Source organism: Equus przewalskii, chromosome 12 (assembly GCF_037783145.1).
Source record: "Equus przewalskii isolate Varuska chromosome 12, EquPr2, whole genome shotgun sequence".
Taxonomy (NCBI): Eukaryota; Metazoa; Chordata; class Mammalia; order Perissodactyla; family Equidae; genus Equus; species Equus przewalskii.
Window position 1 is genome coordinate 21,644,889 of NC_091842.1, and position 14,347 is coordinate 21,659,235.

The 14,347-nt window shown below is 53.9% G+C and overlaps 1 non-coding gene across 1 annotated transcript; it reads right to left on the minus strand.

The window, feature by feature from the left end:
* Positions 1-909: 909 nt before the first annotated feature.
* LOC103543597 (uncharacterized) lies at positions 910-8,565 on the minus strand. The gene is made up of 2 exons (XR_011524443.1): positions 8,402-8,565; positions 910-3,197 (listed from the first exon to the last, which is right to left on the minus strand). It is a non-coding gene; the product is annotated as an uncharacterized protein (transcript).
* Positions 8,566-14,347: the final 5,782 nt, after the last annotated feature.

Genomic DNA, 14,347 nt, shown 5'->3' on the forward strand with positions numbered 1-14,347 from the left:
GAGAAGAAAGAGATGACGGGAAGCTACTCCCCCAGTCCTGGCTGAACATTACCATCACCTGGGAACTTTAAACACTACTGATGCCTGGGCTCAAGCACTGTGGGCGGCCTGGGCATCTGTATTTTTAAATGTCCCCCAGGTGATCTGAATGCAAAGTCTGTGGCCTCCAGACTGAGGGCTCCAGCTTGCAGGGGTCCGATGACGCTGTGCCTACCGCTCTGCTCTGTGTGTCCACCCTTCTCTGAGCTAGGGCAGCAGGGCGCCGTCCAAGGAGAGGGCCAGGCAGCTTCCCCCGGACCTGCCTGCAGACAGGGCTCACTGGTCTCTCGTCTGCCTGGGTCGTGGGTGCGCAGGCCCTGCTGAGCGACTTGCGTGGAGGAAAGTGGGGGAGAATGTGCTCAAAAGTGACCTTGTGCTTGAAAACGAGGAACACACCAATCCAGATACGTGTTGTCCTCAAACCCAGACCCACTCACTCTCTCCTCAAACCTGCAAAACTGCCTGTGGAACCATCCTGACTCCTAAGCAGAGGCTGTGACTCCATCTTTGTCAAGAACCATTGTCTCCATGTTAGCAGTCACGACCCTTTCTGGGCCTGTGAGTGGAGCGAGGCAGAGCCCACTGTGCCCATTTTACGGAGAGAGGGAGGGAAACAGACATGAATACCTATTCCTTGCCGTGTACTTCATATCCATTTTCACATAATCCAATTAACCATTCTCTCTATGTATGGATTAGAGGTTATTGTCCCCATTTTCCAGATGAGGAAATTGAGGCTTGGGGGGTTTAAGGATTTTGTAGCGGAGCTGGTATCTGAGCCCTATTCTCTCCATGGTTCTGTAGTGTGTTTGTGGCCCACTGTCACTGTAACCTCGGCCGGGAATGTGCACACAGATGCAGACACTCGTAGCCTCTCCTGACACCTTTTATTGTCTTTGGTGCCCCCTCAGCTTTCCTTCTGGTCCCCCATGGTGTCTTCATGGCTGTTCTGGCTCTGCCCCTCGGTGGACACACTCACTCCCCCAGGTCTGTGTGGTCAGCCAGGGAGGACTGTATTGTCCTGAGAAGGGGTGGGGCAGAGACTTCAGCCCTCCCACCCACCTAGGGGACATTCACTAAATGGCCCAGAGCTCTCCCACTGCAGCCATTCTCGGCTGGGTTGGTCTCTGTCACCATTAGGCATTCATCATGACACTGTCCTGTGCCAACCATCTCAGCCAAGGATGGTTCCCAGCCTTTCTTGTCTCTCTGCCTCCTCTGAGATCCACATAGAGACTTGAACAGGACGTCATGGAGCAAGGGTGCTCCCCTGATGATGGGGCTCCCTCGACACAGTTGTCATGAGCGTCCTTTCTAGATGCTGCTGACCCTTGCGGGCAGCGTGTGTTACAGAGCGTGGTTGGGACCGAGCTCCCCAGGGACATGGCTTCCCACGGATGGTGCTCACTTCAGCTGGCCCTCGCCCTGGACAGTCCCCGCCATGGTTGGTGGTCATTTCTTCTGAGCTCCTCATGGTTGGTCTTGGTTGTAGATGGTGTTCATCATTTAGGATGGTTTCACCATGGAAGGTCCTAACTTTAGGTGGTTCTTAATAGCGGAGGCACTGGCCGCTGATAACACTTGTCCCCACTGATGGGTTTTGGCACGGGTGATCCCACCACGATGGTTCTCAATACAGATGGTTCTGCCATTGATGGACCCCGTCTGGGATGGCAGGACTGGTGCTATTGCCACTGAGCATCTTGACAGAGGGGAACCCAGCATCGATGGATCTTGATCTGGTTCTTCCCAACAATGGTTCTCGGCATAGATGGTCTCATCACTGAGTGCCTATTCTCAGGATACGGGGCCCATTGTCAATAGTTCTTGCTACATGTGACCCTCCTGTTGACAGTTGTTGCTACAGATGTAGCTATCCATTGACAGGTTGTGACACGGTCAGAGTGTACTTTTTAAAGGCCTTCCTTACTTGTTTGGGCAAAAATCACTCTGGGTGAAGTCTGGGTTTGCTGGGCCCTCATGTCTGTGTTTTTCGAGGACCTGGAGGCTGGTGAGTCTCATAAAGGCACGCATATCTGGGCAGGCGGCTCACCCTTGGCCACCTGGTCGCTGGCTTTCATGTCCCCCCCCCGTCTCGTTCTCCTGAAGGCTGGTATTGCTCTTCAGCCCACTTTGCACATTGCCGTCCACCTGGAGGCTCTGGCAGCTGCTGGCCTGGCTGGAGGGCAGGCTGCCCAGGGAGCTGAGCAGCCCACTGCTCACCTGGTGGGTCAGAGCGCTGCTGCCCAGGCTGATGAAACTGATGCCCGTCAGGCTGCTGGCGCTGCTGTCCACACTGCTGCTGGGCAGCCTGCTCTCATTTTTGCCCTCCAGTCTGCGTGGTGCTGTTGGCCTGGCTGGCCAGCTGGCTCTGTAACTGGCTGCGAGAGAAGGTGGCGCACGGCTGGCTGATCTGGGCACCGGCCGCCTGGGTGTTCAGCCTTCTCTTCAGCCGCACGATCCGACGGCTGCCCCTCAAGCTGACCTTGCTGTTCTCTTCGTCCCCTGCGTACCCGCTGCTCAGCCGGCTGACGTTACTGCATTTCTCCAGGCTGCAGCTCGTCACACTGCTCTCTTTGCTGCGGACACTTCCCAGGTTACCCCTGGAAGCTCTCGGGGGGTCCTGCGTTGCTCTCGTGTCCTGGCACAGTCCCACTGGTGGCTGGGGCTCTAAGCCAGGTGACTGTAGACTTGGATCTTGGCTCTGGGCATCCCAGGTGAAAGCATCCCCTTTTCTATCCTGGAGGAGAGTAGGGGGCACCTGAGTTGGTTTCTCCAGGAGGAGGGGGCCCTGGGAGGCTTCTGAATGTTGGATGTGGCTTGTCTGGGGAGAGAGGCTCAATTTATAGGGCTCCCCTTTGAAGTAGGGTGTTCTGATTGGCTGGCCCGGTTCCCATGGTGACGGGTTCTGTGAGGCGGGCAGGGGTGGGAGGGAGAACAATGCTGTCCTGGCACCAGTTACATCAGTGGCTGGGGCTGGAGTTGGGCAGAAAAGGGGCCCATGGCCATAAGGGGGTTAGACCTGCTTTCTGAGGGGCCTGTGGCCTCCGCTTTGCCACCTCCGGAGATCTGGCTGTGCATCCTGGCTGAGCTGCATTTCTTTAGGGCGTCACCTCCTCTTCTGAGCCTCTTGCTCCTTGCTGAGGTGGTCGTAAGGACTGCAGAGAATGTCACACTCAGGAGCTTAACCTAAATTCCTTGCCTGATCACCACAGCCCCGCCTGGTCAGGCTCCTGTCTCTCTCTTGACCTGGTCCCGGGTCACAGTCTGCCCCTTCCTCACCTTGATGCCCAGCCACGCTGGCCACTTTCTATTTCTGAGCTCTTACCTGCTGTGGGGCCTTTGCAGTGGCTCTTCCTGCCACCTGGAATGCTCTGCCCTTGGCCCCTTGGCCTTCAGGCTTCAGCTCAAGTGTCCCTCAGGAAGCCTTCCCTGGCTTCCCCAAGAAGGTCCCTCTGTTCTCTCCGTCACTTCCTAATTTATGGGCCTGTGGCCTTAATGACAATTTGCAGTTATTTTTATGGATTGGTCCCTTATTGCTGATTCCCTTTCTAGAACGTCAACTTCGTGAGGGCAGAGGGTTGGATTTCTTGTTCTCTGCTGCTCCCCACGCCCAGCCGAGTGCCTGGCAGCGGGGGTGCCCGTTAGACACTTACTGAACGGATGGATACGTGACCGCTCTGGGGTGTGCGTCACAACCATGCAGGGAGCTTTTAAAAAGACAAGTTTGGGTTTTCTGGGACAGTGGCCTTCTCCCTTGGCTACACATCAGAATCACCCAGGGACACCTGGCCCCACTCCCAGAGATTCTGAGTTAAATGCTCAGGGCGAGGCTTTGGCATCAGAATTTGAAAAAGCTCTCCAGGTGTTTCAGTGCGCACCCTGCATTGAGAACCGCCATGCTAGGAGGCTCGGCTCGGCTTCCTGTGCGTCTCTGTAGGTGATTCTGAGTGCAACCCGGATGAAGCAGTATTGTGGAGGAGGACTCCCAGCGTGGCATGTATCAGTTGCTACTCAATAGATGTTCATTGAATGACTGAATGAATTAAGAAGTTCATTGACCCCTAAAGGGTTCACAGGTGGATTTTAAGGACTTTGAGAATCCATTGAAATTCTATGCAGAATTTTCAATTAGCTACATATACACGTTTTCCCCTAAGGAAGGAGTCATAGCTTTCATCAAATTCTCAAGGGTGTCCATGATCCAAGAAGCATAGAGATTCAGTGCAACTCTTGCCTTCAGGAGACGGCCGGCCCGGTGCTTAGCCTGTCTGTGACTGGCTGGAGAGGGCTGGCTGGCTGGCTCTGCTCAGGATGCAGGGTGCGGGGAGAAGGCGAGGCTCCTTGGAGATGAGTTGCTCAGCCCCTTGGCAGTCGTCAGCACTGTCAGTGCTAATTGTCACTGTCATCTTTATTAGGAATTTTCCCCCATGGCCTGGGGCCATTCGACGTCCCTCTGCTGTACTCAGGGGCATTGCTTTTGCTGCGGAAATTCTGATGTGTCTGGGTAGGGAGGCGCATCTCATAGCCATCTGCCTCCCTGAGCCCACAGCCCTACATTCCCCACTAGAGAAGGGACAGAGAAGGGACAGACATGGTGTCCTAGTGGTGATGCCAGATGAGGGGGTGTGACGGGACCCGACTATTGTGGGAAGCAGGGACAAGGTCCATCCCTAGGGCGCTAGGAGGGGAGGGGCAGGGTTGGTCATCAGGCAGGTAGGCTGGGGCTCAGGACTGGCTCTGCCCTGCACGAGTACAAAACAGGGCAGGTGCCCCAGTGCTGGGCATGAACGGTGAGCCCCCTGGGACTCACCTCGCTGCCCTCCGCATCCCAGGCACATTGCTCCCTGGGCCCGAGGAATGGAGTGAACACGCGGGTGCTCGTCCAGAACAAACGGCAGAGACCATGCAGGACCAGAGCGCCCTTCCTCTCTAGCACACGGAACCCTGTGGCTACAGTGAGGCCACGTGAACGGCCGTGGCTCGGCGCAGCATGCTGCTTCTGAAAGTCTCTCCTGGTCACTCTGGGAGTCTGGGTCAGGAGTCGCATGTGAGCTCCTGTTCTTTGGGTCCAGCCTTCTCATTCCTGCCTGCACCTGAGAAGCCACTGAGGGTGGTGCCCTTATCTTGTCCTTGCCCAGGCTGGGTGTCAGACCAGAGCGACCCTGTCCAGATGCTGTTTCCTGGCACCATCAAGAGATGCAGGTGCGCAAGGGTGAGCAGAGCAGCACCTTTGGAGCTCGCGGGCCCAGAGTCACCGCAGGCCTGGGGAGAGGTGGGAGGAGGTGGTCTCTCTGCCGGGCTCCTTTCTCATCCTGGCGACCACGCACTAGGCTGCCTTTCTGGTTTCCGGTGTCTGTTGCTGTTTTCCCCCCGAACACTTCTCTCATCCAAACCCACATTCTGGTCTCTTTCTCCCGATTCCCTCTCCCTCATGTATTTCGTTTGCTTTGTACAGATGACTCGTGGCCCCAGGACCTCAGCCTGACTGCACGTCCCAGTCAAGGCTCAGGCAGGAAACCTGGTTACAAACACATCATCTGTGTGTCCTGGAGATTGGGGTCTACCCTTCCCTGGGGTGACAGAGACAAAGCCATGTGTTCATGGAACCATCTCATTTCTCTCCTGGGCCTGCAGGAAAAGTACATTCCCAGCCCCCTTGCATCTAGGTGGGGCCAAGAGAACGTGGGCAGAAGGGATGTTCAGCAGTCTAGGCCTGCGGTGTAAACACCTTCAGTGCATGGTTCTCTTTCTTCCCTTTCTGCAGGGAACTTGGAAGCCAGGCCCCGAAGATGGCAGAGCCTGGGTCCCTGAGTGACTGTGTGGAGAAGTGCCTCACCTGCCACCAAATGTGTCTGTAATGTCAGTGAGCAGTGAGCTGTTTCTGTACTGAGCCACCAAGAGTAGGGGTTTGTCTGCGGCCACAGCAGAGTCTACTCTACACCAACTAATGTGCCACGTGCCCGGACATTCCAACGTGTTTCCCTGGCTTAGCTTTATCTCTGAAGCTTTCCGCACTGCGTTCCGGGGCTGCCTTTCTGCCCCACATCTACCCTAGGAATTCAGCATCAAAATGCCCTGGTGGGGAAGCTGTGCTTTCTCACATGATGAGAATGGGAAGCAATGTGACCCAAGAGAGATTCACAGCCCGGAACACGGCCCAGCAGCCCCGGGCCTCAACCCGAATGCTGATCCCTAACGTTCCAGGAGAAAACCCTCCATAAGTGAGGCATCAGTCCTCAGAGTGTGACACCCCACAACCACTCCTAGCTCACTGAGGGGTTTTCTTTCTTTTCATGCATTCATCCACCAAATGTTTCCTGAGCTTGGGTTCCTTCTTTCCTCCCACAAATGCTGACTGAGTACCTGCTCTATGTCAGGCAGCATGTCAGCCCTGCCCTCAGAGATGGATAGAAAGGTGTAAAGTATCTGTTGTGTGATAATAAATATTAGGAGGAAAAGAAAGCAGGGACAAAGGGTGTGTGGGTGTACGTGTGTGTGCGTGTGTGCCTGTGTGCGTGTGTGCACGTGCACATGTGCACGTGTCTGTACGTGTGTAGGAACGCATTGGCCACAGACCATCAGTTGGAGTGAGCTCACACATGGAGAAGAGGCCACAGAGGGAGCCCCTGCTAAGGGCTTTGATTTTACTGCACGTGATTTGGGAGCCGTTGGAGAGTTTTCAGCAGAGGAGGGGAGTTTGAACAGGCTGCTGTGTGGGGAGCAGTCTGAGGCGGCAAGTGTGGAGCAGGGTCTCGCCGGGGCTGGAGCAGTCATCTGGGGGATGGGTGGGGGCGGCCTGGACCGGGAGCTGCAGTGGAGGTAGACAGCAGGGGTTGGATTCTGGGTGTATTTTGAACGCGGGGCTGAAGGTTTGCGGGTCAGTTGGATGTGGGGGTGAGAGGAAGGGAGGGGTCAGGGCCAGCTGTGGGGTTCAGGGATCTCACAGTCAGAGGCTGGGTGGCCTTTTAGGACCAGCACAGCCTCCTCCTGAGTGGTGGGGTGGTGCCTCCCTGGTAATGGGTGAGACAAGGGGCAGAGCCCAGTGGCTAAGGAGTCAGATGGACGTGGGTTCGAGCCTCGGCTTCCCCACTTTGGAACCGCGCTTAACCAAACCACAAATCAGTTGTGGGGATGAAATGCTCCATGGACGTTCGCTGAGAATAAATAACCGCCAGGGTCCTGTCAGAGCCCAGAGAGACAGCCGTGAGGAAGGCTGATGGGTCCCTCCTTCGCACACCTCACAATCGAGAACAGGGACACACGGACCACGGGCAAACTTCAGACAGTGAGAAGTGCTGGGGGGAACAGAGCGGGAGGATGGACACCGCAGCGCTCCACAGTGTCATTGTTCCTCTCCATCTGGGGGCTCTGGCCAGAGGAAGGGCTTCAGACTCTGGTGTGCCGTGGTTCAAATGCTGTGTCCACTATCCGAGTGACACTGTGACCAACCTAACCTCTGAACCTCACTCCTCGACCTGGGAAATGGAGCAACAACGTCGGTAACACCGCTCCCTGGGAGATGCCCTGAGGATCGACAGAGACACCCCGGGCAGGTCTGTCTGAGTACACACGTGAGTGTGTATGTTTATATACGTGGGTACACGCATAGACATGTGTGTATAAATATGACTACATACATAAAACCATATGTGTATACATACATACGTAAGTGTGTATGTGTATACTGTGGGTACATGCACAGGCATGTGTGTATAAACACAAATACATACATAGCCCATAAGTATCTATCTATCTATCTATCTATCTATACGTGAGTGTATATACAGATGGATACACACAGGTATGTATGTGTATAAACATGAATATGTACATAGGCCCATGGGTGTATATATACATATGTAAGTGTGTATGTGTATATATGTGGGTACACGCACAGGCATGTGTGTATAAACACGACTATGTACATAAGCCCATATGCGTATATATACACATTTGAGTGTGTATGTGTATATATGTGGGTACACGCACAGGCATGTGTGTATAAACACGACTATGTACATAAGCCCATATGTGTATATATACATATGTGAGTGTGCATGTATATATATGTGGGTACACACACAGGCATGTGTGTATGAACACAATATGTAAATAGCCCATAGGTGTGTATATACATATGTGAGTGTATATGTGTATATATGAATGCATATATAAGTATATATGAACACACACGAGAACTCATATGCATGCACATGAGAACACCTAAGTATATCTGCAGGAATACATAAGGATACATATATGTACATACACTTTTTTTAAAACCACAGAACCCCCTGGCCCTCAGCCTCACCCCTGGGGCTCTGCTCTCCCCTGAGCTCTCCACTCAGAGTGCTCTTACCTGGGGGCCTCCCCCGCGACTCTCTGAGGGAAGCCTTTCTCTCTTCCAGAGGCCCCATCATCTGGCCCCATCCTGGTGAGGGCCTGTGTTTGTTCCCTGTAGAGTGTTCCTGAGCGCCTACTGTGTGCTTGCTGGGTGGTGTGGCGAGTGCTCTGCTACGGGATGGATCCCTGTGCGTGTCACAGACCTCCCTGCCCTGGAGTGGGAGTGGGAGCTGGTGGGGGAGGCAGGGGGTGGGAGGGGGGCCGTACATGGAGGGCCAGCTGCGTGGCGGGCACGGTGCTGGATGCTGGCATGCGTATCTCATTTAGTCTCGTTTCATCCTCTGTCTGCCCCAAAGCCCAGGCTTCTGAATACCTGACTGAGCTGCCAGGCGGGGCTTGCCATGGGGGTGGCGAGAAGCTTTCCCGTGGGCCAAGAGCAGTGCGTACCTCCCTACTCAGGTGCACTTGGCATTGGAGCGTGAACAGGTGGACTCTCGGGGTGGACCTGGGTCCCTGGAAGCAGGACCTGGGACTCTATACCTTCTCTAGGGAGCAAGGCAAAGGGAACCAGCTCAGCCATGGCCTGGAGGGGTGATCTGTCCAGGGAGAAAGGTCATTCTTCTGCTGGTAGTCACATGACGGATTTTCCGCCACTTTAAAAAAAAATTATCTAAGGTATCCAAAAAAAAAAAAGGGAACAATAGATTAAACATCCATCATGTGCTCATCACTCAAGAAATGAGACATTACTGATATACCCCAAACCCATTTACCCCTCCCCATGGCGGTCCTGAGTCGGATGCTCATCGTGAATCAGACGTGTATCTTTATACTTGGAGTATGAAAGGATGCAACCCTAACCACTGTGGAACTGTTTTGCATGCTATTGATCTTGATGTAAATGGCATTCTTTCTATGTCCTTCTACAACTTGCTCGTGTTCAACACTACACTTGTGAGATTCATCTGAGCGGCTATGTGTGGCTCAAGTTCGTTTTCACGACTGTCGAGATTCGTATGGAGGAACGTCCTAATTCGTCCATTCTACTGATGAACATTTAGGCTATTTGTCTCTTTTCCCCTGCAATCAACATTCCTTTAAGTGTCTCTTTCGCATGACATTTCCCCTGAGGGTTTCTGAGATGGCTCCTCCCAAACAGAAGATGAAAACTTCAACATGGTTTAATTGCGCATAACGTAGGCAGCAGATACGTCTCCCCAGCCCTTGGGCCTCATCTTCCATCCGAATGTTTCCACGAGGGCCAGCTTAGGCATGAGAGGAACCACAGGGCTATCTGTTGCCAGCATTATTTCGTCACAGAACATTCCAGAATGCTCAGCTTTAAGTGAAGATGAGGTCACAAAGTGACCCACCTGGGTGGGGTGAGGGATGGGGGCGCAGGAACTGGGAGGAGGCTAAGGGGGCTGGAAGGGGGTGAGCCTCTCTGAGGGCTGAGGGCCACCAAGGAGGCACCCGCTCCTGCTCAGGGCTCATCACGCAGCTTCCTGAGACCTGTGGCAAAATAATTCTCTCGTGTTCTTCACTGTGGATTCCGTGGGTGAAGGATGGGGACGGGGAGGAAGGAAGGAGCAGAAAGCGGCCTGAGGAGTGGTGGCGATGAGAATTCCTAGATCAAGCACAAGAACTGTGGAGCAAAGTAACTAAGCACTGGGTATAAGCAGTCAGATGTGTGAGTTCAAATCCAGGGTCTGCCACTTATCAGCTGTGTGCTCTTGGGCAAGTTACCTAACCTCTCTGTCTCAGTTTGGGTTTCCCCAAAAGTAGCTTTAAGGCATGGACTTGGGTTCTGGGAGCTTGTCCGGGAGGTGGTCCCAAGAAGCCCAGTGAAGGGATGGGCAGCAAGACAGAGAGGGAAGAAGGGCCACCAAAGGGGGGTTATGGGGGATGTGGCAGGTTGGCTCCAGGCTCAGTGCTGCTGGGGCCTCTCAGAGGCTGTGTGGAACACACCTCAGGGGCTTGGATGCTTTGCTACTGGCTCCTGTCCCCCTCCAGGGCATCTACTGCACTTTCAGTTTCTCCTGAACTCAGCTGAGCAAGTTTCTGTGGCGCCAGAGAAAGCCTGGAGGCGGAGGGGTGAGGGGGAGGCCCCTGCAGTGCTTGGGTGAGAAGCCCACGGTGCTCCACACCTGAGGCCCACCTGGAGGCACCGTCAGGAGGACATGGCGGGGCATCAGTGTGGTCGGCTCGAGTTGCCTGTCTGCAGATGGGGAGAGTGATTGTTCTTCTGGTTTGTAGTGAGGATTCCCTGAGGCCGGGCCAGGCATACAGTAAGTACTCAATAAGTGCTAAGTGTCAGGGTCGGCCTTGTGCTCCCCCAGGGTTGTGGTAGGACCTGCTGGAAGAAATGGAAGCTCTGAGAGAGGACGTAAATAGACCCTGGACACGAAACTAGGTGTCTGGGCCACGATTTGGGCCTGAAGGCCCTCTTGGAGAGCGCTCCTGGGGCCTCAAGCTGCAGGGCCGAGAGCCTGTAAACCCTCCGGAGGGGCGCGGGGGGCTGTTTGCCTCGGCCTTCCAAGGGTCGGTCCATGTGAGACGAGCTGGACTCGTTCCTTTCGGGAGTGGCTCAAATGAGAGCATAGAGTTATATCTCACCAAGGTGCCAAGTCCCGAGGCCGGGAAGGATGTTAAATGCCTGTTGGACGGGATTCTGGTGGTGGGGTAGGGTGCCAGGGCACTGGAACCTTTGGAGAACAGCCCTTGCTTATTAAGTCCCAAGTTACGGAGGGGAAACCTGAGGCTCCGGGAGCAGAAAGAGCTCTCCTAAGGCTGCGTGTAAGCAGCAGAGCTGGGGTTTGACCCCTGTCTTCTGACACGGGTCCCGTCTGGCTCTGAGGGGCACCAGGAATGACAGGTTTGCAGATGGGGACAGTGGTTCTCAGCGGGGAGGCACCGCCTGGACCGTGAAGCGAGTGGGTGGCAGAGCTTGAGAAGAGGCCACTTGTGTCCTGGAAGGGCGGGGGTGTGGAGGGTGTAGCAGCTGGATGCTCAGAGAGATGGGAATGGGAGCTCGGTGCAAGCAGGACCCAGAGGGCCCCAGTGGACTTCACACCCAAACACACAGGACGTGTGGCTCCAAGCGCCCTAGATGCCGGAGCCTCAGTTTTACCTTTTGTAAAGGGAGGCAACACTGTCAGCTCAGCTTCCTTCCTGGGCTTTTTGGGTGCTGGTGGGGAGCTCCCCTCAACTCGCAGGGGAGAAAACATCGCCAGGGGGCAGTTAACCATCATGCGGTCCTCAGACCAGCCCTGGTTGCCTGCCCTGCAGCTCCCGGGTGCTTCTCAATTAGTGCAAACCCCAGCGGTGCTGCCCCGTGAGCCTGGGCTGGTTGGCACAGCAGGGGCTGGAGAGGGGCCACTGCTGAAGGGCGAGCAGCCTTTTCAGCAAATTATCCCTCCACATTCTCAGAGAGGAGGAATTATTGGCAGAAAATGAGGATATAAACCCCCGCCGGAGCTGAGCACCTTTTTGGGGCGCTGTGCATTGAGCACTTGGAACCGTCCAGCAGACTAGTTCATTTTAATGATCTGGGACTATAGTTCATCTGTTTAATTCAAACGAGGTGACATAATATCTTTCATTTGGACTTATTACTGCATGGCGGTGATTCGGCTCCCAGCATTCTCCGGGCAGGACATGCTGTCATTACTGCACATTTTCTCTCTCTGGCCGAATTGAAAGTCCATGGCAAGGGCTGCAGCCTCGGAAAGGAGGGAGCAACAGAGAATAGGTCACATCGGGTATTAAGGAATGAAAATGAATTCATTCTGTCCTCGTTGAGTAAGCAGCTGTACTTGGGTCTCCGTGATCCATGAAATAGGCTGTCAGGAAAATAGGAAATGGGCTGCATTTGAACTTCCCCTGTTGATTCTGCCCCTTGCCTTGGGGACTGGTGTTGCCGCCGCCGGCCCAGGGCAGGGGCAGGGGGAGTGGGGCGCTCACATTTACTGGGCGCCCACTGCATGCCGGAAGCCTGGCTTCATCAGTCCTGTGGGGAGCCATGTTATTATCCCCATTCTGCAGAGGAGGACAGCGAGGCTCAGAAAGATCCAGAGACTTGCTCAAGATGACTCAGATGCAGAACCCTGCTTCCGTTTGAGGTGCCGAACGTTGTGGCTGGGAACTCGGCCTGAGGAAGCTCGGAGCCTCACTCTGCTGTGGCCAAGCTGCTCAACGTGCAGTGTCAGCTTACCGCGTGACAGAAACCCTGCTGTCACCGCATTTCCATGAGGGCTCAGTGAGGGGGTGAACACGGGGCTCCGTGCGCAGTGACCGCTCACGGTGTTGTCGTTGTTACTGTGAACTTCTGCCTTTCCACTCCTCAGATGACAGCATGCGAGAATGGAGCCTGGAGACCTGGTGACTTGCCCTATGACCTAGTGAGGTGGCGCTGGGGCTGGGATCCGTCCCTTGGACTCACTCGGGAGTCCCTGTTCTTTCTGCTCCACCGGGCAGTAGAAAGTCTGGGCTAGGGACAGGGTTTTGATGTTTACCGTGGAATTACCCCCTCCTCTGCGAACCCCTCCCCTCCATAACGCCCTTCACCAGCCCTAAAGATTTTCTTTGGTTACCTGGTTCAATGTTTGTCGCCCACACGCCCGAGCATTCCCGTGAGAGAGGGCTTGGGTCGGGTAACTGCTGCATCCCCAGTGCCCTGAATCAGGCTGGGACTGCAGGAGGCGGACGAGGCAGGGCCCTCAAGTGCAGGCTTAGATCCTGTCTATCGTTAAAATTTTGATATTTTGTCCATCATGGATATTTTTACATTGATTTTTGTTTTGAATAGTACTGTATTAAAATATCGATGATGGTGATTCCCGAGTTTTGGGCACTCTCTTAAATTTTGCCCTGAGACGAGTGCCACCCTCGCCTCACCCTTGTCCCAGCTCTGTCGGGAACGGTGCCTGCCACGTAGTTACAGTCGGTGAAGATCTGTGGAATGAACGATGCCCTCCTCTGTATCAAGACTCATTTCCTAAGTGCCCAGAGAAGAGACAGTCTTCCCGTGGGTATTCAGGGCTCTGTGTGTGAAGGACGTGGAACCCCAGACTGAATCTCTTGTGCTTGGCTCCATGATTAGGGGACAGCTGTGAGCTAAAGAAGAAGGGTGCATCCCTTCTGGGATCTGATCATGGAGCCACTCAGAACTCAGGTCTCTGAGCCTAATGGGAGAAGTGAAGGCGAGAAGTCTGCCAGTCTCTGAAAACCTATGTGGAGTTTCATGGCAATTAAACGCCACACCGAGTTGGACTGACAATCGTTAGCGTAATGAGGTCTGGCTGGGCGCCGCTCCCCCTGCTCCCACATGGCGCTCAACAGGGCTGAGCTGGTTAGCGTTCTGCTGGGATGCTTCTGATGCTCCATTGCAGTGAAATATCAGATCTTGCCTCTACCTGTGGCTTTATTTCCCTCCAAAGCTGAGATTTCATGGAGATGCACTCTTATAATTAAGGTGGGGCTGAGAAATAATGTCCTATATAATTTAAAATGGTAAAATTACCCATACCTCTTCCAGCCTCAGCTTTAAATCTTAGCCACCAATGACTCCCCTATTAATGGGCCTAATTAAATCCATTTTTCAGGACGTCTTTGGCAAATTCCATTTTAGCAAAACTGTAGGAAGTTCAATTTAATTTGTCTCTGCTCCCCAGGGCTGTCCTGTAAAAATGAGGACAGGGTGGATGCTCGTCTCTAGTGTCTTATGTTTATTAATTCCCTCAACAAATATTTATTGAGCACCTACTATGTGCATTGGCATTGAACTAGGGGAAGAAGAGGGAGCAGTGAAAAAATAATAAGGTTGCTATTCTTATGGCCAGAGGGGGAGGGAGGTCATTCATTCATTCAACAAACATGTACTGAGTCATCTAATGAGGGAGCCACTGTGGAAGGCTCTGGTGTTGTAGTGATGAAAGACGTCCTAGGAAGGTCACTACCTGTT